This window comes from Epargyreus clarus, unplaced genomic scaffold (genome assembly GCF_041222505.1).
Source record: "Epargyreus clarus isolate Ecla_fem2 unplaced genomic scaffold, WU_Ecla_fem_2.2 ptg000026l, whole genome shotgun sequence".
Classification (NCBI taxonomy): Eukaryota; Metazoa; Arthropoda; class Insecta; order Lepidoptera; family Hesperiidae; genus Epargyreus; species Epargyreus clarus.
The window spans coordinates 16436866-16460335 of record NW_027332233.1 but is presented as its reverse complement, the minus strand read 5'-3'; the positions used below and the strand labels follow the sequence as shown (position 1 = coordinate 16460335).

Sequence of the window (23470 nt, the reverse complement as noted above, 5' to 3'; positions counted from 1 at the left end):
AAGTCTTTAAAAACTATTTAGAATAATTTCTGAAAATCTTGAGTTCAAACTCGGACGTGGCAAGAAGAAAGTCCAGACTACCCTGAACTGAATCCACAAATAACATTTTGGGCTTCACTTTGTGTTCCCCGCTTATCTAATCGATTGCTGAAATAGAGATATCAACAATCACCCACTCGACGTTTATAACCGATATTCAGAAATTATCCACTGATTGACAAATTGGATCGCAATGTTTCCGGATATTCTGTAGGGAATATGGAAAACTTTGTTTATGATCTTCAAGATTTTTATAGACGTAATGAAAATGTTAATTAAAGGGTGTGATACCTTCGTGTCCCAACCTTTTAAAAACAGTGTTAAATATTGATGTCAATATTATTTCTGTCTCATAGCAGCAATTTAGTGTTATTCTTTATATTTAGCGAATTTTATTACACAAGCCATGAAACAAACAGAAATAATATTAATTATTTTTATCTATAACACTATACTCTTTATATTTTTCAAGTTTAGTAGAGCAAACAATCGTGCTTTTTTCAATATGCGAAGACTGCATAGTGTTTAGTAATACCTTACTTAAAATCTTAACACTATGCAGTCTACAAATTATTTACATATAGGTATATATGTAAACAATCTATATACTGTATGTTTTCCAATTAAATGAATATTTGACAAAGGTAGTTTGAACTAAGTTGAAACCCGATTAAGTAGTATCTCGTAACATCAGAACAAAGATCACATAATGATATGTATTGGGCACGAAATAAAAGTGGTTCTCTCATTGCCCGCCTTCATACACCTCTTTACTAGTGGGACAGCTTCGCCCACGCCGCATTACTTGCACGTGCTTGTGTTCGAGACAATGTCTGTAACAATCCTAGTCATGGCAACAGATGCGCCCTGGAGACAGTTACGTTAGTGCTAGTTACATTGAATAATTTAAGTTCAATTCAATTAAAAAGTCTTTACAAAATAAATTCCTATACAACTCTGTTTGAACGTCTATAAGCTGCAATCGCTTCGGAAGGTGTTTCGCTATACTCTACATAGCTCTACACTAGGACTTTCTATATTATCATGGGTGATATTGTAGCTCTAAAATAAAGATAGTACACAGTACACAAGTTGACGTTACACAAGTAGACTACAATAAACACGTTCATTAACATTCAAAGCAAAATTATAAATTAAATTTACCCCTTATTTATTTATTAAATACCTCTGGCATGCGGTGTTAATTATTTTTAAAGTATTTTCTTCAAATGATTAGTATTTTCTGAGTTTACTGAACTACATGAAATAATAATTATTAACATATCAGGCACCGATTTACTTAAATCTTTACAAAATAACAATTAGGGAAATTAAATTTAACAAGCTCCAGTTCAATAATTTCCATTAATACTCGCCTGTATACACAATATTTTCATTAATAATTATTATGATTCTGTGTACCAAAATATAAATAGTTGTATTAAATAAGCAAAGCAAAAGTTTAAAATTATTATGAAATTCTAATTTTAAAAAGTTATTGATTCTCTCTGATTGAATCTGTAAAAGAAATAGATAAGTTTGTAGTTATTAATCAATGGCTTATTCAACTACTACAAACACAATCCACTATACCCGAAGCATTTCAAAACAACAGAAAACAAACAAGATGAAGATTTAAAGGAAAACAATTAATCGTAATCATGATCTCACCTAGCGCAATAACTTATTTACCAAAATTTAACACCATTTAACCAAGCCTCCGTTGGGCACATTGCTTAACAACTTATTTACGGTCTTTTTTAGAAAATAGTCGAAATATAATAAATGACTAAAACTAAGTAAACAATAATTGAACACCGCTCCGACAGAACCACTCTCTCTCGGTGACGACACTACACTTAACTAGGCAATTCGTCTGAAGCCACAATACTCGCGTGATGGCGATTTGACTATAAATTTATTGTTCCTGATTTCTAATTGCATTTTTAAACTATTATACACACTAGAGATAGATATAACCAAACTCTTAAAATCTAAGATCTAATCTGAAAATCTAAGACCTTTCTAAAATAATGAAAATATGGATTTTATATTTAATCGCATTTATTATTAATCACGTTATAATAATTACAATTTTGAAAAATTTTAATGAAATATTATTAAGCAAAGCATTCATCGTTGAAATCTTTAATATTTTAAACATTTATTGGACAAAAAACATCTGACTTATATTAAAATACAGTTAAGTGGCCCAACACATAAAGGTCACTAGGCGAGCAAGCTTATATAAATGACCTCAAGGTCCTATTTCTTTGACAACTAGAACCATTGATGCATCTTTTTCTCAATGATTTTGTCAAGCGATAATTACTTATTTCCTGGTTTTGTTTTTGACCTGACTGTGGTAGACAATGTTTTTTATATGTACATACATATGTACGTACATGTACCTATGTACTTAGGTCTCATTCTTTGACACGCCGTGCAGTCCAGACCGCTGGATGAGCATGAGGGTTGGATTTATAGAAATTGTGAGAGTAAAATAGGTTTTTTTAAGCAGTCGGGTTTTGTTTTTATATTAATACGTCGTATGTAATATCCAGATAGAAATTATATTGGGATATGTGTAAATATGACACTGACACTATTTTCTTGGATCGATTACATCGATTAGAATCGAATAGAAGAAATAATCGATTAGAAGAATGTTTATTTTGAAGTCAATCCAATACGAACATGATTTGTTAACTCACCTTCACTATCTGTTGGTCACGCCGTCCGCTGACCGCTCGCGATCATTTTATCCCACCTCCATCCGCTTGGGGGCAGCACCGGCGAGAAATTCTGACAATTTCGCCACCTCCAGTTTTGGTGTCTGAAAAATAAAATCGCTGCTATAATACAGGCGCTGACACATAACAAGATAATATTTAAACATTGTTGTTTATGATTGTTACGTCGACATCCCATTACTGTGCTGCCGCTGGACACAAGTCTCCTCTAAATGGGAGAGTTTAGGACCTAGACTCTAGGCATAGTACTACACCGACCAAGTGCAGTTTAGTACACTTCACACGCATTTGTAGCTTTCGTCACTATATATCTACTCTTCTTCCTTCACACATTACTTTAAAAATCTGAGATGCGTTCCTAGGATTTAAACCCGTGACAAATTGAGACACTAAGTTCCTTATCACTAAAACAGCTTATTGGGAAGGTCAATTAAACTAAAATGAAGTTAGAATCCAATCTCATAGTACATACGCATTGCATACCCCAATTATGATATCAATATTGTTTCGGAAATTTCGTTTGTTTCTTATGATCTAATTTAGACTACTAGTTATGTTAATTATGCGTATAATATAATAATAGTAGTTTCTCATACAATGTACTTTAGATATCGCTTCCCATGCTGCATTGCGTAATGTACACGACATAAATAATCTGCCTGACTTGCTTGTGCTACATACATTATCACTCTTGTCACATAAAAATGTAGCCGGCTATGATGTTCCTTTTTTTTCTTTGGACACGTATTACAATTTTTAATAGACTTTCACAAAATAATAACAAAAATCTGCAGTTTCCATTGTTATAACATAGACCGATGTATATTTTATTATCAACTTCGAATAAGGAACGAGTGCTAAGTTCATTTTATTAATTTATTACAAAAGTAACAAACAAGAAGCAAAGTGTCACTTAGGCCCATGGAAATCTGTATCTAATTAACAATGAGTCTGTGACGCCTGTGGAGTCGATGAGCATTATCTCAAAGCGAGAAGAGAAGCTCGTTAGCGAACCATCTACGACCTGTGTCTTGCCTGACGGCAGCCATGTAATAGTTAAGGATCTACCAAATTCAATGACAAATGTTTTATTAGTAGAACAAAGTGAACAAACAACAAGATGGTAAGTAAAATAAAATCCCCATCAACGAGAGCGAAGCAATAAATCAAAAAGTTGAAAAACATAATAATTCGGTGTAGACATGAAGACTGTTAGCATCTAATAATTTAGGAACCCTACCTAAACCCAGGAATAGTCAAACACGACCTAAAACTTAGATATGTCACTATATTTATTTTTAAGTGTGAACGTGCATAAAATTCCCGCAAATGACAAAAAAAACAGCTATGGTCTCTGTAATTTATATGGTGGCGTGATTTTGCACAATTAATCTAAATAATGATCCGTCTGATGGTTCCATTAGTTGGATTGTCTGAAGGCAGCTTATTTCGCCAATTTCGTCTTTTATCGCCACCTTGAACGGTGACTTATTAACTTTATTCAGTTTCTTTAAAAGACTATCGATAGTCAATACTTAGCAATCACTTTAGACCGTGTTGTTTTTATTTCTTATGGGTCATGGACGGACCTGTGGAAGGAATTGTTTACTGTAGAGAAATGTAAGGCTCCTTGAAACTCCTGAGTACCGTTTGGAATTGATTAAAATTCTATAGGCATCGCATATATCGCAAAAAAGCTTTCTGCTTTTTCAAAACCGGCAAAGCATGTACACCAACTCTGTTTGAAATGTTCACTTTCCACAATTCTGTAAATAAAAGACATTATTCTTGAACATTTTAACAAGGTTGACGAACCGACAATAATGCGTATTTGTTAAATAAGGAATAAAATAAAGATAAAGGCTTAATTGAAAACTTCCTGTACGTTCAAATAAATGTTAATTGTTTAGTAATGCCAGCCTACACGATGCCATTGTTTCTGCCAAAGAATATACCTATCATTACACTAACAAGCAACCGAGTTTATCGTATAAATAGAACCTTTTCTATAATTAACATTTATAAAACCAGAATAGTCGCCAGCAACGACGATTTTGGAGGACTCTTTATTTGTTTAACGTTAGTAATCGTTTTGAAAAGTCTTATTTCATAGCGACCCCAGGTATACCTTTAGGATGTTCTTATAAGAACTTCATACCTTGAAGGATGCTGCAATGAAACATGGGCAAACGTAGGCACCCGGTCAAATAAATCTAAGGTACCTTAGCAAACCAGTGTAAAGCTAATAAATCACACAAATTGACCAATGTCCCTTTAGAAATCTTGCATTGTTTTAAGAAAGCTAGGAAACCAGACAGCGTTTTAATCACATGAAATAAGTTAAGGATGTCAGAATATGACGCAAAATTTTGTGCCACGTTTTATTTTAACTGACAAACGAAGTTGCTCGGTAAAGTACTAGTATCTAGGATAATGGCATCACCACCAGAACTTTTTCAGTGTAGAACTTCTGGGAAAATGTTTCTCGGCCGTAATACTGCTTGTAGTTATTATGTATCACCATGGAGTTGTAATGCCTTACATACAGTATTATTGTTCATAATATTTATTTACCTTCAAGACAAATCTTTTACTCGTCCCTTTAAATCTATTTTGTTGAAACATTACTTCCTAAGGAAATATTTAGATAGCATTGTTACACATCGTATAACATGATGCTACAGTGAGGTAAATACAAGGTTTTATCTCGAATGAGTCACTCTGAGTAACGAATGTTGATGAAACAGTGTCAAAAGTTGATTTCACGTAAACGCATAGTCAATAAAGACAGTATTCCGCAAAATGTAAAAGATTTTTGATCGCCAATGTTACACATTCTGAAAATATACGTGTGAATCTATTTATGAAGGTTACCGCAACATTATAATTACATGAAGTTTTTTAATCGCTGAGATGTTGCCTGTTGTATTTTTTTGGTTTTTATCACCCACAAAACGTTATGCAAGACTTTTAGTGAGTTTTTAAATAATTTTCTAGAAATATGCATGTCGTACTAATATTTTTTGCTCTAAAAACGGAAAAGTGAAACCTGCAGGTAAAATAAAAATTATTATAAAATATTTATTACTTATTTCAATAAAGATGAGTTAAAATGTGGATGAAGTAAATAGAAATGCCGCCGATTTTTTAATACAATAATTAAGTGCCATTAAAATAACTCCTTCGACGTAAATTTTAAGTAATTAATAAAGTATAATTCATATGCTTACCAAGCATAGGTACTGACTAAAATAATGCTTAAATTTTAATTATATAAAGATGGACTTAAAAAGATAGATACTTATAAAAGTCTATATAGACTACTGCACGCATCTTATAGCTATTCTGCTACTTTTCGTGACCTTGCGACTGTAAATTACATCACGCGGTCACACACTATTGATTCTAAGACCCTAAATTCCAATACAATCGCTTTCTATCGTTAGTTTGAATGCTTCATTCCCAATACTCATAACAGTAACATGCTGGACGCTAGTATACGATTAGTTATTGGACGAGTTAGTTTTATTTCGATGACTTATTGAATGAAATGAAATTAAATTTTACTGGCAAAGGTCGGAATCATATTGAATATACAGGGGCCTTGGCTTATAACAATTTTATAAAGGTTTGTAGAGATTTTAAACTATTAAACAACTTTTTAAGTAACAATCCCCCTAGCCTTAATAATGTTGAAGTAGTCATGATACTTAACTGTAGCTAGTTGCTAATTTGGAGTTGTCTTTACAACCGAATAATGGCAACTACCAGTAGTTTTGAGGGTGGTAGAACCCATTGTGGTTCGGCGGCACCACCGCCACGCCTATTTCTACCTAATAATAGCAGTGTTAGGCGCTGCTGTGTTCCGGTTTGAAGGGTGTGGTAAGGGAGACATACTTTTCCGAGGCGTTCCAGCTTAGTCCTCAGGGGTAGCGGCGCATCTGTGGCCGACCTCAGACAAGAATATCTAATCTAGTCTGGGATTGATTACAGATGTCCATGGGCGGCAGTAGCCACTTACCATCAGGTGGACTGCATGCTCGTCTGCTACTCGTATATTATAAAAAAAAAAAAAAAAAAAAAAAAAAAAAATAGAAGATGTGGTTGTTCGACTGTGACGTCACTATTTCACATTTCTTCCTGTATTATAGTATTAACCATTGGTGTATCCTAATTTGGACTTTTAAGTAAACAAGTTTCAACTAATTCCTCCGTGGTAATAAGCGATCTTCATCTTCACTTATAATATATTGATTATGACTTGGTCACAACTGTGTATCGGAATAACATTTATGGGCACAGCGTGGCATTCTCCGCAAATAACTTTATGGCGCATTCTCATTCCGTCAAATTTTCGATTATTACCCGAATTACGGACAAATGGCGGAAATTTGTCGATTGTGTCTCGATTCGATTCGATGTTAGATAACACGACACATTTTATACCATTGTAGTAGCTTTTTATACTATGAAAGTAGCTAACGGGCATGCAGTCTACCTGATTGTAAGTGGCATCATGCCGGCCATGAACATCTGTAATCAACGTTAGATAAGATGAGAGTCCTACTTTAGGTCGACTAGTGATGCGTTGCTTCCCCTGCGGACTAAGCTGGAATGCTTCGGCTAATTTTGTCTCCTTTAACACACCTTTCAAAGCAAAATACAAAACGGAAGCAGCGCCTAACATTTCTTAGTCGACAGAAATAAGTGTACTGGTACCTCCGGAGTCAAACCGCAAAGGGTTCTACCTATTAACACATTATTGTAAGAAATATTAGAGTTTTTTTTTTATATATATATAAGAGTAGCAGACGAGCATGCAGTCCACCTGATGGTAAGTGGCTACTGCCGCCCATGGACATCTGTAATAAACCCCTGATAGGATTAGATATTCCTACCTGAGGTCGGCCACAGATGCGCCGCTTCCCCTGAGGACTAAGCTGGAATGCCTCGAAAAACTCTTTCTCCCTTACCACACCCTTCAAACCGGAACACAGCAGCACCTAACACTGCAGTTATTAGGTAGAAATAGGTGTGGCGGTGGTGCCGCCGGAGTCGAACCACAAAGGATTCTACCACCTTCATAACATCATGCCGGCCATGAACATCTGTAATCAACGTTAGATAAGATGAGAGTCCTACTTGAGGTCGACTAGTGATGCGTTGCTTCCCCTGCGGACTAAGCTGGAATGCTTCGGTTAATTTTGTCTCCTTTAACACACCCTTCAAAGCAAAATACAAAACGGAAGCAGCGCCTAACATTTCTTAGTCGGCAGAAATAAGTGTACTGGTACTGTGTACCTCCGGAGTCAAACCGCAAAGGGTTCTACCTATTAACACATTATTTTAAGAAATATTAGAGTTATTTTATATACGTAACAATACTTCAGATATTCTTTTTCGCGTAGATATGAATGTATAGTACTTTTATTTATCTATTTATTTTATTTACAAATTTGTGTACACAGAACATAACAAAGAAATAGAGCATTAAAAAGAAATGTAGTACAAAGGACTACTTATTCCAACCTGGAATTTCTTCCAGCAGCCCCTATGGTCAGAAAAAATGTATGAAAGGCAAATAAAGTAACTTACGTATGAAAGTATACTTTGTAATTAACTTAAGGAAAGTGTCAAGATTTGTTCAACTAAATAATGTCAAGATGGTGGAATTTGCTAATGTTAGGCAAACTTCTAGAAACATTGCAATAGATACGGTGCTGCTGGGCGCTTATCAAAGCAAAAGTAACAAGTAGGTGTCACGTATTGAGACTGATAACCGAGAACAAGGCGGCATGTGAGCTCTATCAGAACGAGATATCATACCGTGAATCACACACGAATTTATTCGGAGGATTCCGTACCACAATTTTTATGCATACTACGATTTTTTTTCGTATTTAAAATTAACATTGAGTTTCTTACAGAGGAAGTATGGGTGTACCTCGCCTTTAGTTTTAACTTTTATATTTATTTTTTAAAACTGGTTTGGTTACTTTAAAACGGGTTTGGTTAGGCTTTAATATCTAATACCTATAGTTTATTCATGAATCACGCCCGAAAGTGTCATATCCGTCTAATCGAAATTGGAATTCCCCGGAACCGGATTTCCGTGGTAAGTTTACGAAATATGGAGCACCTGTTAATCATAATTGAGAAATGCATTCAAAAAAGAAGAAATACGTTCGCTGGCTTCAACCTTCACTTCGTATTTAAATACTCGCATATAATCGGCCGAGCACCTCGCTGAACAATGACGAATATGTAAACGCTGCGCACGAGGACAGACGCGACATCCTTTGATTTGCGCTGAAAAAATTATATCATACTGCGTCTATTCGTAAGCACTCGGCGAGTATATAAACGTTGCATTAAGTTATTTACTTTTTTGCAGTAACATTCAAATACTTATCCATGATTCTATAGAAATGTAAATCAATTATCAATGCCCAGTGAAATGGGTTAAGAATGACTTAGCAGTTTTAAATGTATGCCAAAAGCGGAATTGAGACATTTTAAGGATATTGTCAGTGTTGTGTGTCGTGATATGAAACCTAGAAAAGAAAAACGAACTAGACGTAGGGTAGATAGATTAATCTACCACTAGTACTTGTCAACGGTTTCTCCCCTCCACCTCAGTTTCGCCGTGACCACGATCCATGCAACTGGGTCGAAATATCGGCAATAAAAAACGCATATCGTGAGTACCCGTTACATAATAAAATGTATGCCAAAAGCACCAAATTCATTGACATGAGCTATAAATATCGCGTGATCGTTAGTTTGTCTGTTTCATAGTAGCGTGCCTATAAAACGATGGTTAACGGGACGCATCGCACATTACCCACTCGTAAACTGACTAAGGAATCTAAATTTCCGTCTTATTGTGCATGCTCTTTGTAATGAAGCCCGTGAGTATCATATATCAAAAGATTTAAGCAATAGCGTGCAATCTACTTGATGGTAGGTGACCATTATCGCCTATCGACAACTCCATATAGGATTGAGTTCTACCTGAAGGCGATTAATAATGCGTTTGGAGGATGGTAGGTCTAAGTGACCACCTCATATATAAATCGACATCTACAGCACACCCTTCTACCGAAACGAAAAAACTGATTCAATTTAAAAATAAACGGTTCGATGACACCTGCCTGTTGAACCATCCTAAACTTTGATGATGTAATTACAATTGAAGAAGATGATTTATAATAATTTCCTACAATTAATTGATAAAATATACAAGGAAAATTGAGTACCTACTAAGAAAACAATCGTCACACAAGAAACGTCATATTTAGCAGTAATTCGACAAAAACAAGCTCGACTTATAAGGGCATCATAATTTAGCATGTTTCGTGGAAAGCCTCATGTAACCAAATAAATATTTTGCTACATTGTATCTCCAAATAATACAACATTTTAATTAGCATTGTCATCTCTTCTTATCGTAGCCTTAAAATCACGTTTTTTGGTGTTAACAATAGACCGAGAGCACCAAGGCTGGGCTCATTCTCACGGAACGTACTTGCATCCATATTGCCGTGAGATGCCGAAGTTTAAGATTGACTTCGGATATGTCCAATATATTCTGTTTCTAGAACGTCACTATTAGATTTTCGTGATACATATACTTATAGCATACTAATGTGACGAATGTGTTATTTTGAATTTGAATTAATGGTTGAAGACTAGGTTAAGATTAGGCAACTTAGTTCTTAGGAGGAACAGCGTATTTGCGACCGACCTTTAAAATGTTTTAACAATATATTAAGAACTTATGAGTTCTTATATATCTCATATTAGGAGACTTTTTTAATACTTCTCCGTTGCGTCTGATGTTTCATGATGAATACCCTAAGCGTACAAAATTACATTATCTCGTCACTACCAAAGGTAAATAACTGTTGAAACTTACGCTAAAACTGTTTACTTATAAAAACATCTTTTACGACTCTATTTATGAAGATTAAACTCTACTTAACACTTTCGGTGCTGCAAACATACCCAACAGAGTTCATTATATGGCACATACCTGCTCCATACAAATAAAAACGACGTTTATAAACGTTCAACACTGCTCACATGTACTAAAACACACAATCTGGAACAACCGTCAGTACACGTCAACGTTATTAAACGTTCCTCACACGCGTTTTTTTTAAATTACTAATACAAAGTAACAATGGATTATGACGTCAACGCCTAACGGCGCGGGTGACCCTGGGTTACTCTCGACGTCTCCAGGCAACGGCGCGGGTGACCCTGGGTTACTCTCGACGTCTCCAGGCAACGGCGCGGGTGACCCTGGGTTACTCTCGACGTCTCCAGGCAACGGCGCGGGTGACCCTAGGTTACTCTCGACGTCTCCAGGCAACGGCGCGGGTGACCCTGGGTTACTCTCGACGTCTCCAGGCAAGGGCACTGGTGACTCTGGGTTGCTCTCCACCTCCTCAGGCAACGGCGCGAGTGACCCTGGGTTATTGTCCATCTCTTCTGAGGGTGATACAGGAAATTCCGCAGAATTTAGTGAAACAGTATCCGCGTTTGCACTATTATCTCCACTGTTGTCTTGGTCCGGTGTATGCTTCCTTTTTTTACGTACTCGACTGTCAAAAATACTTTCAGAGCTGTCAGAGTATCAACATGTTTACGTTGATTTTGGTATCGAAAATATTACTTATCAGCTTTATTCAAGTCGAAAGTTATATGTAACTAATATCTCAGATAGGGCGAATTGCACATAAATCAATTATATAACTAATATGCACAAAATATTCATAAAAAAACTTACTTTCCTCGTGAAATTGCACGTTTCAAAGCGTCAACGGCGATAGGGCCTCCCGCCAGTGACACACAAGGCGACTGAGTATGGCGAATGTTGCACGGGGAGACGTAACTAGAAGTTGTGCATGTGTGCGTAGGTAGCAACGTGTGCGTGATAGTCCTTCACAAATTGATCAACAGAATTTTGTAGTATGGCGGTAGTGGTCTAGGAAACTTTGGCGATACGGCGCAATGACGTAACTACCCTATAACCTTAAGAGCCGCTGGCGCTATTGGACGTAGCGTCAAAAAAATACTTTTTTTTTCTGACGTCGGTGCACGTTGTGCCATATCACATACATAGATTTTGACGTGATAAAACGTTGCACCACCGAAAGTGTTAAACTGCTTTTCTTTTAAAAGTTCCGTTATGATGTGGGAAATTTCCTATTTTATTTTCCCACGAAGTGAATGATGTTGGATGTACCTCATAATGTTGAAAGGGTTAAAATTTAATGCGCTTTTGTGCTCACCAAGTCTACATAAACATACATCATCATCATCACTCCTTAAGCCTGGGCCACTGTTGGTACTGTTGAGTGAGTGCTGCCTACACACTCAACAGTTGCTTAGGCCTTAATCTTTTGAAAATATTATAAAAAGGATAGACGAGAGGTCTTAATTGATGTTACTTATTTATTTAGGTATCTACCTACACACAACCTATATAACATACTTTACTTGTATATATAACAAAAATAAATTTTATAGGAATTATTAACTTCCACGAGATCTTTATTTTCAATAAATGGAAACTATTATTCTATATTTATAACGCGTGACTTAATGATGCCGTTACGTATAAATAACACATAAGTGAGTTTACTTCACCTGTATGTGTGCGACAAAATAGTACGATCAGAAAAAATAAAAATAATCGGTAATTTGTCGATAAAATTAACCATACTTTACGTATACTCATAAAGACTCCGACATCGATGACACCGGTATAAATGGATACTTTAAATTATTTTCAAACAAAGTTGTGTGAGTAGAGGTAGCGTGCTAAAACATATGTTATTGGAGATTCGCAAACTGTCTACGTAAGAGATAAGACGCACCTATACAAATAAAAAGCTGCAGCAAACAATTATACATGCACACATATAGGAACTAGATACATAATGTACACTGCACGTAGACTGCAAATAAACACATTTTATTGCGCTTACTACGAAAACTCATTAGAACAAAGTTTTATAAACCCAAATTAAACTACGTGACTGGAATGCTTACGACGAAAAATTACAGATATGTTAGGGCTCAAACAATCCCACAGCTGGGCACGAGCCTTTTCTTTAATGTAGAGCAAAGTTGATCTCGCTACTCATTTATAATTATGACATACAAATACATTTATTATGTTATATTATATAGATCAGTGACCACAAAGACACACCCAGTTTTGAGAATTACTACACTTAAAAGTTTTCGACGAATTTAATCATATCTATTCGGCCGTCGTCGGGTGTCATAAGAAAGTGAATCATTAAAACGTAGAACACAATATCATATTTTTGACTTGCCATTCTCACATAATGTGACAACGATGAGTAGTAAATTAAAGTTATCAGTTACATGGTGGTCTGCATGTTTATGTAATACAGAGACTACATTAAAGATCGCCTGATATTTTCATAGCCACCCATAGACGTACCAACCAACCATGAACATACGAGTACACGCCTACATTATCAACCACTTTAATCTAAGACAAGTCACACCGAAAGTCAATCACAGATTGCGTTGGTAGTCCGAGAATTAAATAAAAGTGTAGGGAGGAAAAACTAAATCATCGCTATTACACATTATAAACATCAGCGCATAAATGACGCGTTGCTGTAAGGTAGAAAAGAGTAAGGCGATAGTATCAAAGCACCCTTTAAACTTAAAACGATGAAAAACATATGTAGAGTCGAGTGTAGCCATGAAACACACTTAATGTACAATTAAAAGGAAAGTTATGTGCGAATGTGTCCCCACTGAGATGCCTACACGCATGACTGACCCCGACGTAAGAAAAGTGGAAAATTATCCCATTATCAATTTATCGCTTATTTTTTTCTACTTAGGCTACCTTCCTATTATTTACTGTTATATTAGGTATTATTTTGTACTTTATAGTTGTACTTATTTTGTACTATATTCATTTATTTTAAAATCGAAAGAAGAATCGATAGATTTTGATTTATACTCCTTGAGGATTAATCAAATTCTCTTAACATGAAAATTAGGAGAGCATAGGTGAATGACACAACGGTAGTAACAAATAAACCTAAAATTAAAGTTTATAATTTAGTGTGCTGATAAAGATATAAAAGTAAATGAAGATTAAAATGTAAGGAATATCATTTAGCAGACGTTAATGATAAGTACTTGAGGACTAACAAACCCTTCTTTATCATTTTAAATAACTCTAAGGTTGTTTAAGAAATTCCTGTATATTTTTTTATTATCTAAAGTTATCTCAAAATCCGCATTCATATTAGGTACTTAGATATAACATACTTAAATAGAACTTCTCATTTCTCAATCACAATACATCTACGTCACAGAATTCCCTGAAGCTATTGTCCGCTTATTAATTGAACAATCACTTCCTATTATGTAGCTGGATTTTACATTTCATCATAAATATTAATCGATAACCCATCGGTTTTGATATTCGTAGTATTATTATAATTTGTGAATGGGCAATGAAACATTGTCAAAACAGGAAATTAGGTATTGTTTAATTGTATCTTATATTAATTTTTTTATCAAAAGAAATGACGAACGCACTCATTTCTGCGACTTTCTCACTGTTTTGTCACAGTGAATACTCATGAGTGATGATAATAAAATATGATAATGAGATGAATAATTTATTCCGATGCGTAATGTTACTATTTATGCCTGAATAGTAACACCGTTTTATTATAAACGCAAAAACTAAGCAAGACATGCTAATCACAGTTTCATTTTTTGACAGAAAGTTAAACTCATATTTTATCTTCATTTTACACAAATAAATCAGATAGATTGCCTACTCGTAATCTCAGAATAACTTGCGGGTTCATTACCTATGCAGTGTGTAGACTTTTTTTGGAACTCTTTGGTACGGACTGGCGGTGTTACAGTGAAATCACACTGATTCATATATAGATCACATAATTGCTGGTTATTAATAATTTAAGTGTTTTAATAGCCGGATCCGGCACTTTTAATTTTATGAAAGTATGTACCGTTGAAAAATAATTTTCCCTTACTCTAACAAAATAAAAACACGCAAAGAAAATTTACTTGCTCTACATTTTTCTCAACAGCATTTGGCTCCACTCATAACTGACTGACAAGCGTGTATCTACTCCATCATGCTACCGTCGGCAAAGATGTTCATTTTCCCGAAGTATTATGACCATTCGAGAACCTTTCTTCCCGATCATTACATCCTTAAATACGTAAATTAAGTTCCATAAGACGATTCTCTGAAACAATTACTTCACAGTTCCTTGTATCGATGGTGAATAAGTTAATGATACCTTCTGATAACTACACCAGCCCATTAATATGTCACTCGAACACCTTCCCTGTAAATATGGGCAATTACCGACTTATCCGACCGCATGTAAGTGGCAAGTAAGAAGTGATACAAACTCGGCCTCTTATTTAAGAAGTTTAAGGTTCAAAAGCCAGGCAAGCCACTTATTTTTAAACTTAGAAATTAATTACCATTAATAGTTCTTCACCGTTATAGGAAATGTAAACATCGTAAGAAAAGCTGAGAGTTATTTTAAAAAAAAAAATGGCATTTAAGCAGACTCATCGGCTACTACTACGTGTGCTATAATTGCGTAGGCTACGCAGGCGCCCAATTTATTGATTAAGTTACCGATTATTGGAAAAAATAGTTTAATGTTATTACCACGACTCAATCTCTAAAGATACTATAATCAAAGAGTATACAAATGCTAAGTAAGGCGTAATAGTTGTTGTCCAAGTGTTAATAGCCAATGGGCGGACCTTAATGTTCCGATCTCACTCATTCTAATCATTGAACCATCATTCTCCAGTTCTTCGAGCAAACTAATCAAGGACCACGTCACCGGACCATTAGCGCGTGCTTCATGGCCGACACTTTCTAGTCGTGACAATCAGTTCCACTCGGATTCCGCAGTGATAAGGGTGAGAATCTTCGATCTTCTATCCTATTTTTTGTTTACATCATCGAGTTGTCACGACATTGTGTGACAAGAAAGAAGAAAAATATAAGATGAAACTGTTAATGTAAAGGTTATATGTTTTAAGCGGATCATTTTTCCAAATTTACCGTAGTTTCCGCATAAAAATGAACATAAAATATAAGTGGTTCTGTCCGAATCGCTTGTATTCTCCAATCGGGTAATACGGTTATATTAACTTACATGAACATTTAAATTTTGAAAAAGTATTAAATCATGCCAAATTGTACAGATACTTTGTGCAAATACTATGGTATACACGAATTCTGCACACGTACCTATGATAAATTCCAATAGCGTTCTTAGGTTCCAACAAAGAAGAAACTCATTTGTCCCGTCACTTTATTGTTTAGTTTAGTTGTGCTTCAATGCAATGGTCCACTAGGCTTTGTCTTCCGTTTTTGATCTGAGTCACTTCATTACAAAATTCACAAGAACAACATCATACTTATAACATGTCCATATAGGCACTTCACAATCAACGATATTATAAACTTTATTAAAATAGGTGTGTTTTCACGAACTGTAAACATATTTTCTTTATATGAAAATAAACTTATACAACCATTAGAGCGTAGATTTAATGAACTTGATAAGGAAACTGTTATAGTTAATGAAAAAGCAACCCACGTGGCATCATGGCACTGGAGCTACGCTGACTATTGTAGGAAATATAATAAAGATTTAAAAAATAGTTGCAAATAGTGCTCTTAATCGTATTGTATCTTATTAGTGCAAAAGAAAGCGTATGTATTTATTTACCCGCTTAAATCAATAAAATTAATAAAATTAAAATAAAAACAACACAGTAGAGTATTAGTGTTGAAAGCGTCCACTCTTTTGTTTTCCTCAGTTCATCATTCAAATATCTTTTGTCCGAAGATCCAGCTTTGAACCTAAACACAGGTTGTGAAATTAAAAAAACATGAAAATAATTATATAAATACTTTTTATCTTTAAAATATTAACTGTAAAACTTTAAATGCAATCTTTTGTGAGATGTCCGAAGCTCATCGACAAAACAACAGGTAACAATAATAATCCTTTTTGGAGACTATTTTAATTTTATTCGCAAAAATCTCTCTAACAGATTTTCATAACAGGCCAAAAAAAGAGCCTTAAAAATACGAAAAAGACAATTCTACAAAATTTCCTACTAGATCTTTAATTAAGATCGTGTTTCGATACGACAATAGTATAAAAAATTGTAAATAGTCCTATACAAAATGAATACATTTTATTTCTAATTCGTTATAAGCACGACCACGACGTTGCGTCGTTCCAACATGTTTTTATGTTTTTATAGCAAACTATTTAAAATATGACATGATTATTACAAAAAGTTAAACGTATAATCATGAGATATGTTGATGAGTACATTTTGGGCAATTCCGGTATGTGTAGAATTATTTTTAATAGTGTTTTTATGAAGTTTATGTACACGACTCGTATTCGCCTGATAGTAGGTACCTACGGAATGCCGGCTGGGACATATACGAGTATAAGCAACCCCAGATAGCATTGGAGTCCCACCCGAGATCCGCGACTGACCCTTGATGACGTTGGAACACCTCGGATAAGCATGTCTCCCGTACTTCCTTACAGCCTTCAAACCACAGAGTGATAACATTGCGTTTAGCGTATTAGGAGTTGCAGCATTGCCTCCAGTATCGAACCACGAAGGCTTCCACCACATCTTCATTACGAGAGATCTCCGCAACGGGCTACCGATCTGCAGATCATTAAGCTTAAATCCTCGTCCACCTGAGAGATATTCGAGCTGTATAACCTAACAAAAAATATATACCAACCGGAATTCAGTTTTCAGCTTTGTGTCCGATTGATAACAACATTAATAACATAAACTTATCATCGCTTTCAGTTGCTGATATCTGATAACGCGATTTTGTCGCTCTTGATAACGAAGATTCCTCTCAGGTATACACGGGAAATTTTGAATCTAACTCAAAGCTGTACATACTTTTGCTTTGAATTTATAACTTGTTGAGACATTTTTGCCTCAAGCGTACAAGATGTGGAACGAATTACCCGTGCTGCTCTTTTTGCAAGATTTTACAGTTTTCATGTGATCACCGTATACTTTTTCCGAATAAATTTATCCTATTTATTTACAAGTTCCTCTATGAGACTCCCATCGAAACTTGTTTTTAGCGCTTAACAAAAAAATATAAAATTAAAACGAAATTTATTTATTTATTTGCGGTGCACGTGCCAGCACGAACTTAGTCAACGTCAGTTTTCGATCACACAGACAGACTTTAATGTTATTGATATGGATTGTAAATGACATAGTTATTGCAACATTGCATGCGAGGACGATGATTAATGGACGACTCGTGATACGCTGTCATTCTCCACACTCGATAGAAAAACTGAACTGTTTCTCATTAGTGTCTCATGTAAGTGTTGCCAGGCCATTTCTAAAAATGAATCCATTTTTTTACTATTTCGAAAAGTTCAGTTATATAAAAATAACAAAAAGCAACCTATTCATTAAGAGACAAAATTTCAACACGACTTATTTATCATTGCCGCTATTATACATAATTCATAATCTTTATTTAGTAAATTTTTGGGTTACAATATATAGGTTATACATACATAGTACATAGGTAATGTTGACTTATTTTAAAATGGATGTACTTAATTTTGCTCTCAAAAACTCTATTCGTATTTAAAAGTCGTATTTAAATATACAAATTCCACCCGTTAAAATCCCTCAATAAGCTACAACAGTTTTTGCGATATGCGGTTATCCACCCATATAGGGTTACTTTATGACCCGACAATCCTACCCACCGGATGGCATATTTTTTGGTTACTAACTTCTGTAATAAATCCATCAAAATCAATCATCCACTTCTATATAATAGGAATTTAGTTTGGATGCGCTGCTATCTAAGTTCGCACGAATGAACCAAGAATTGTTTACAAATAGTTTTGTCATTAACGTTGCTGGGCAAAAACTAAAAAATGCTGTTAACAAAAAGCTGGCAGGTAATAGGCAAGATAGTCTTTCCGTCGTTACCCGGAAAAACCATTGACGTACTTTTATTTTGGTTGTTCTGGCTGTCAAACATTATTTCTGGTTTCGTTGTAGGGTTGTAATAAGCATCACACTAAATATCTCATATCGATAAACCGTACAAAACCTTTCATATTAAATTATAAAACAAAGGGCCTGCAGTAAGCATAAATATTCTTAAAACATAAAGTTACGGCTGAACTTAGGCTGAGTACTCATTAAGGAGATACTGCTGTAACCGAACTGAAACAGAAACGTGCTCTAATGCGTACGTATCAAACAATCTTCGGTCGCGACGTCCAGCGAAAGGCCTACGGTGGCGTACTAACTTGGTGAGCCGAGCGTAACAGAGCAGATACAATCGAGGTCTAACAGAACCTCATAATTCTCTGGCTCACGAGCGACATAAACATTTTTGGTTACAGTTACCACTCCCTAATGGGTACGCGGCTTTATGCAAACCTCACCTGTAATGTACGCCAGTCTAACTGTATCTACGATGTCTGAGACTAGCGGTCTTCGTACTAATTTTGGATGATAGACTCATCTGAACTTAGCTCAATTTTGAACCAAGTCTTAAACTTTAAATATAGCCAACGATGACCAAGTGCGTGTCGTCACAAGTCTTCACGGTAAGAATAAACGCTAGTGTTATATCCACTATCAAATTAAATAAATAAATGAATTTGTCATAAATAGTATTTTAGTAATAAAAACCTATCTAGGTGTTTATACTCTACATAACGTATAATGAAAAACATCCTTCCAAAAAGAATCTCTTAAACCTACCCAACATCTTAATGAAACCAACTTTCAATAAAAAATATCTTTGATTAGAACAAATTATTAAGAGAAAACCTGCTTCATATTTACCTAGGTAATTGTCTACGGTCAGATTATCTTAGACGGTTAAAATAACGTTTTTCAATTAATAAATTACGGTACAAATAAAACAATATAACATAGCGAACTCCCAGTAAATTCAAAAAAGGAACTTATTAAGAGAACCATTCTAATTGGCATTAAAACAAACCAAACTAAGCAAATTATGAGAAGTTCTAAATTTAAATTAAACAACACCAAAATTTTGTTAGGTACCTGAAAACCAGTTGAAAATATCTCGTATCTCCGTTAATAAATCCAATCAGCTGAATACACAATAAAAAACACAAACCGTGCAAATATTGCGCGAACACTGAAAAACACTTATCAACGCTGTCACTGAAAATAATAAATACGAATATTTCTAAACTTCCCGCGCGCCCGACGCAACCTTCACGCGTCTATCAACACTAGTTTCAGACCAGAGACTAAACGTAAACGAAATACGAAACGACCAACTACAATCAAGAATCAACGTCACTTTCTTTTAATCACGCAGCGTCATACTCATAACATAAACCGACCAAACTATATCCAGCCAGTGTTACTGTTTGTCTTTAGAGTTTACGAACAATACCTTGTATACGAAAAGGTGTGATTACAAAATAATTATAAGAATTTACGTTGTTATAACGCTTGGAATAACTGTAGAAGACGTCACAGATAGCGCAGTATAAAATTAACATAAAGTATTATGGGGTACAATTAAAATGATAAACACTCATAGACTTTCATTAGATAACCAGGATTGTCTTACTCGTAATAAAGTTTAGTAGTTCATTCAGTATTCGCTTAAAGTAAGTAAAATAAAGATTCTATGTCTCTATCACATATAGGGAATACTTGGGTAATCGTTTACTGCTATAAATTAAGTTGAATTACGAGTATATTCATTACTAGGCAGTGATAGCCTAGTGGTTAAGAAATTCGGCCTCTCAATCGAGAGATCCGAGGTTCAAATCCCAGGCACGCACCTCTGATTTTAAGTTAAGTTTAAGTTATGTGCGTATTAGAAATTAATTATCACTTGCTAAACGGTGAAGGAAAACATCGGGAGGAAACCTGCATATCTGAAAGATTTATAAAAAAAAATCTCAAAGGAAGTCTACCAACGCCAGCAGTCTACTTGGCCAGCGCGGTAGACTATGGCCTAATCCTTCTCATTCTGAGAGGAAACCATTGTCCAGTAGTGAGACAGGTTGATGATGATGATGATATTCATTACTCTGATTTTAATAGTTTTTTTATGTGAAATAATTAATTTTAAGAATGTAAACTGAATGGCAATGTATATCAATTATTTATATGTACCTTATACAATTCAAATAAAACATCACAGATGTGTCGCTATGCTTAGTTTCTAACCATTGGTAAAAATATGTACCAGAGTAGATTACCAAATTAAAAAAAAAAAAACAAAATACTATTTAGGTAGTGTTCGTACGTACTTTACTTTTACATACCTAATTACGAAAGATACGAAAATTGTATATCTAATCCTTCTAAAAACAGCAATAACTCAATGAACCTGAATAAAATCTTTAGATATACCCACATGGTAAGACAAATGCACTAATTACTTTACATAATTCGTCATTCAGATAATCTTTTTGGCCCGTAATCGAGAACGGAATCCTCCGCATTATACGACACAATATATCGCTGCTTTGCAAGAATATTGGCACAACTCAAAAAAGGTAATTTTCCAGAGGAGCCAGTTTAAAATTAAACAATGTTTTTGTTTCGAGATCTTTTTAATAAAAGAAGTTAAAGTTAGGGAAAGTACAGGTATGAGTAGAGCTATAGGCATATATAACCACAGTACAGATAGACCTTAAAATAGGAAATTATTTTGGTTTAATTGTACCTTTAACACAAAAATGAATATTGAGTTGTGCTGTTATTCTTGCAAAGCAGCGATATATGAAATTTTATGTACCATGTAAATCGTATTACCTAACAAATTACGTTTTATAGCCAACAATGGTTACCACAACTATAACACTAATACCATAATAGTAGCATAGTACTTATGTGGTACCACGTACATTTATGTCTTTGAGTAAATAGGTAAAAGTGGATAACCTCTGACCGAATAAAATGTCACTTGTTGCCTTTTACGCTTATGGACAAAGGGCCATTTACGTTAAATGCCGTAAAGGTATCAACCATAAGGTTACGCAATCACACATTATATACAAATAAAGATTTAACGAATTTGCGAACCGAGCGATGCTGTGGGCCAATAAAGCACTGCTCCTCTTTTCCTGTGGATGTAGCAAGCTACTAAGGAACGAAAAGGTCTCCTTTCTAAGGCTTGTGTACATCCAATAGTACTCTACTAAGAGTCTTTCGATAGATGTAGCTCACATGTCGGACAGACAGACAATTTCTAACAGCTTTTTTAACTTTGTCTCTTAGAGATTTCAACTCATAATATGTATATCAAAATAATAAATTTGCGCTATCTTGTTTAAGGCTAGTTACTTGCGTATTTGCTTTCTAGTTTTATTTCATGCCTACAATATGTCAATTCCTACACTTTCAACAATTCTATGTCACAATAACAAGAAATACGATTGTTGAACACTATCTTTTGCACTAGACATAAGTTGATAACGATGAGAGCAACAGAAAGCGGTTATCTTTGATGTAGAATGTAGATGATAAAAAATGTTCGAAGTTGTTGACCCAGCATTCAATAAAAATTGCCAATAAGCCAAAAACATGGGCACTGATTGGTTGTTACCAATCAGTGCCCATTGATAGAATAGTGGAGGTAACTTCGCTAACTGGACTTTAACTTGTGGGGGCCCGCGATATGTATGTTATTTTACTCGTCTTCCATAAATGTAGCTATAACGATCTTTAGGGTGGGTTTAAAAGTAGTGGTGCAGCGTGAGTACGCTTCACCCAGGGCGGAAATAGTGTTTGTCGCAATAATAGTTATGTACATCTATGCCATCTGCCCTATAATTGTGCTGTATGTCTTCATAAAACATGAAGAACTACGGGACCTTAGAATTAGGCCATAGTCCACCGCGCTGGCCAAGTGCATATGCATTGGTAGAATGTATTTTGGTTTCTCGGGAAGTTCTCTAGAAGTGAACATGAAGTGAAGGTATCCTCGTGATGTTTTACTTCACCGTTTAAACAATTGATAATTAATTTCTAACAACTTTGAAAAATCAGAGTTGTGTGCCTAGGATTTGAACTTCAGATCTTTCGATCAAGAGGCCAAATAATGAAATGGTCTATTGAAATAATCCTTGATTTATTGACGTAACGCGGCCGCCTTGTTGGGTAAGTTTGAAGGTGGTAGAAGTTTCTTTAGAAGGACCCTTGTGGCAACGCCACACCTATTTCTGCCTAATACCAGCGGTATTACTGTTAAGCCCCGCTCTAGTCTTTAAAGGGTTCTAAGGAAACCAATCTTATGCTATGCATTCCAACATGGGTTCCAACTGTATCCCCTAGGGTAGAAAGGCATCTGTTGTTAACATCGAACAGGAATTTAATCTAATCTGGGATTGATCGCAATGTCCATGAGCGGCAGTAGCTACTTACCATCACGTAGACTGCTTGCTCGTATGGTACTTCAATATAATAATAATAAAAAAAACTACTTGATACATATAGAAATAATGTATTTCTTTATATTGGAAAGTCAAAACGTTGTTTGTGAATGGTGTGACGTCATATGA

At 35.1% G+C, this 23470-nt stretch overlaps 1 protein-coding gene across 4 annotated transcripts in view; it reads right to left on the bottom strand.

The window, feature by feature from the left end:
- LOC140753238 (uncharacterized) overlaps positions 1 to 20206 on the bottom strand; it is a 31524-nt gene extending 11318 nt beyond the window's left edge. For 2 of the 4 annotated variants that reach the window (XM_073087712.1, XM_073087715.1), the window contains exons 1-2: positions 19983 to 20206; positions 2754 to 2875 (exon numbers count right to left, since the gene is read on the bottom strand). The gene's annotated coding sequence lies outside the window, so the exon portion shown is untranslated. Of the gene's footprint in view, positions 1 to 1710; positions 1889 to 2753; positions 2876 to 19982 lie in introns of those variants that run through there. The other 2 variants (XM_073087713.1, XM_073087714.1) reach the window with 2 other exon arrangements.
- Between the last annotated feature and the right edge of the window lie 3264 nt (positions 20207 to 23470).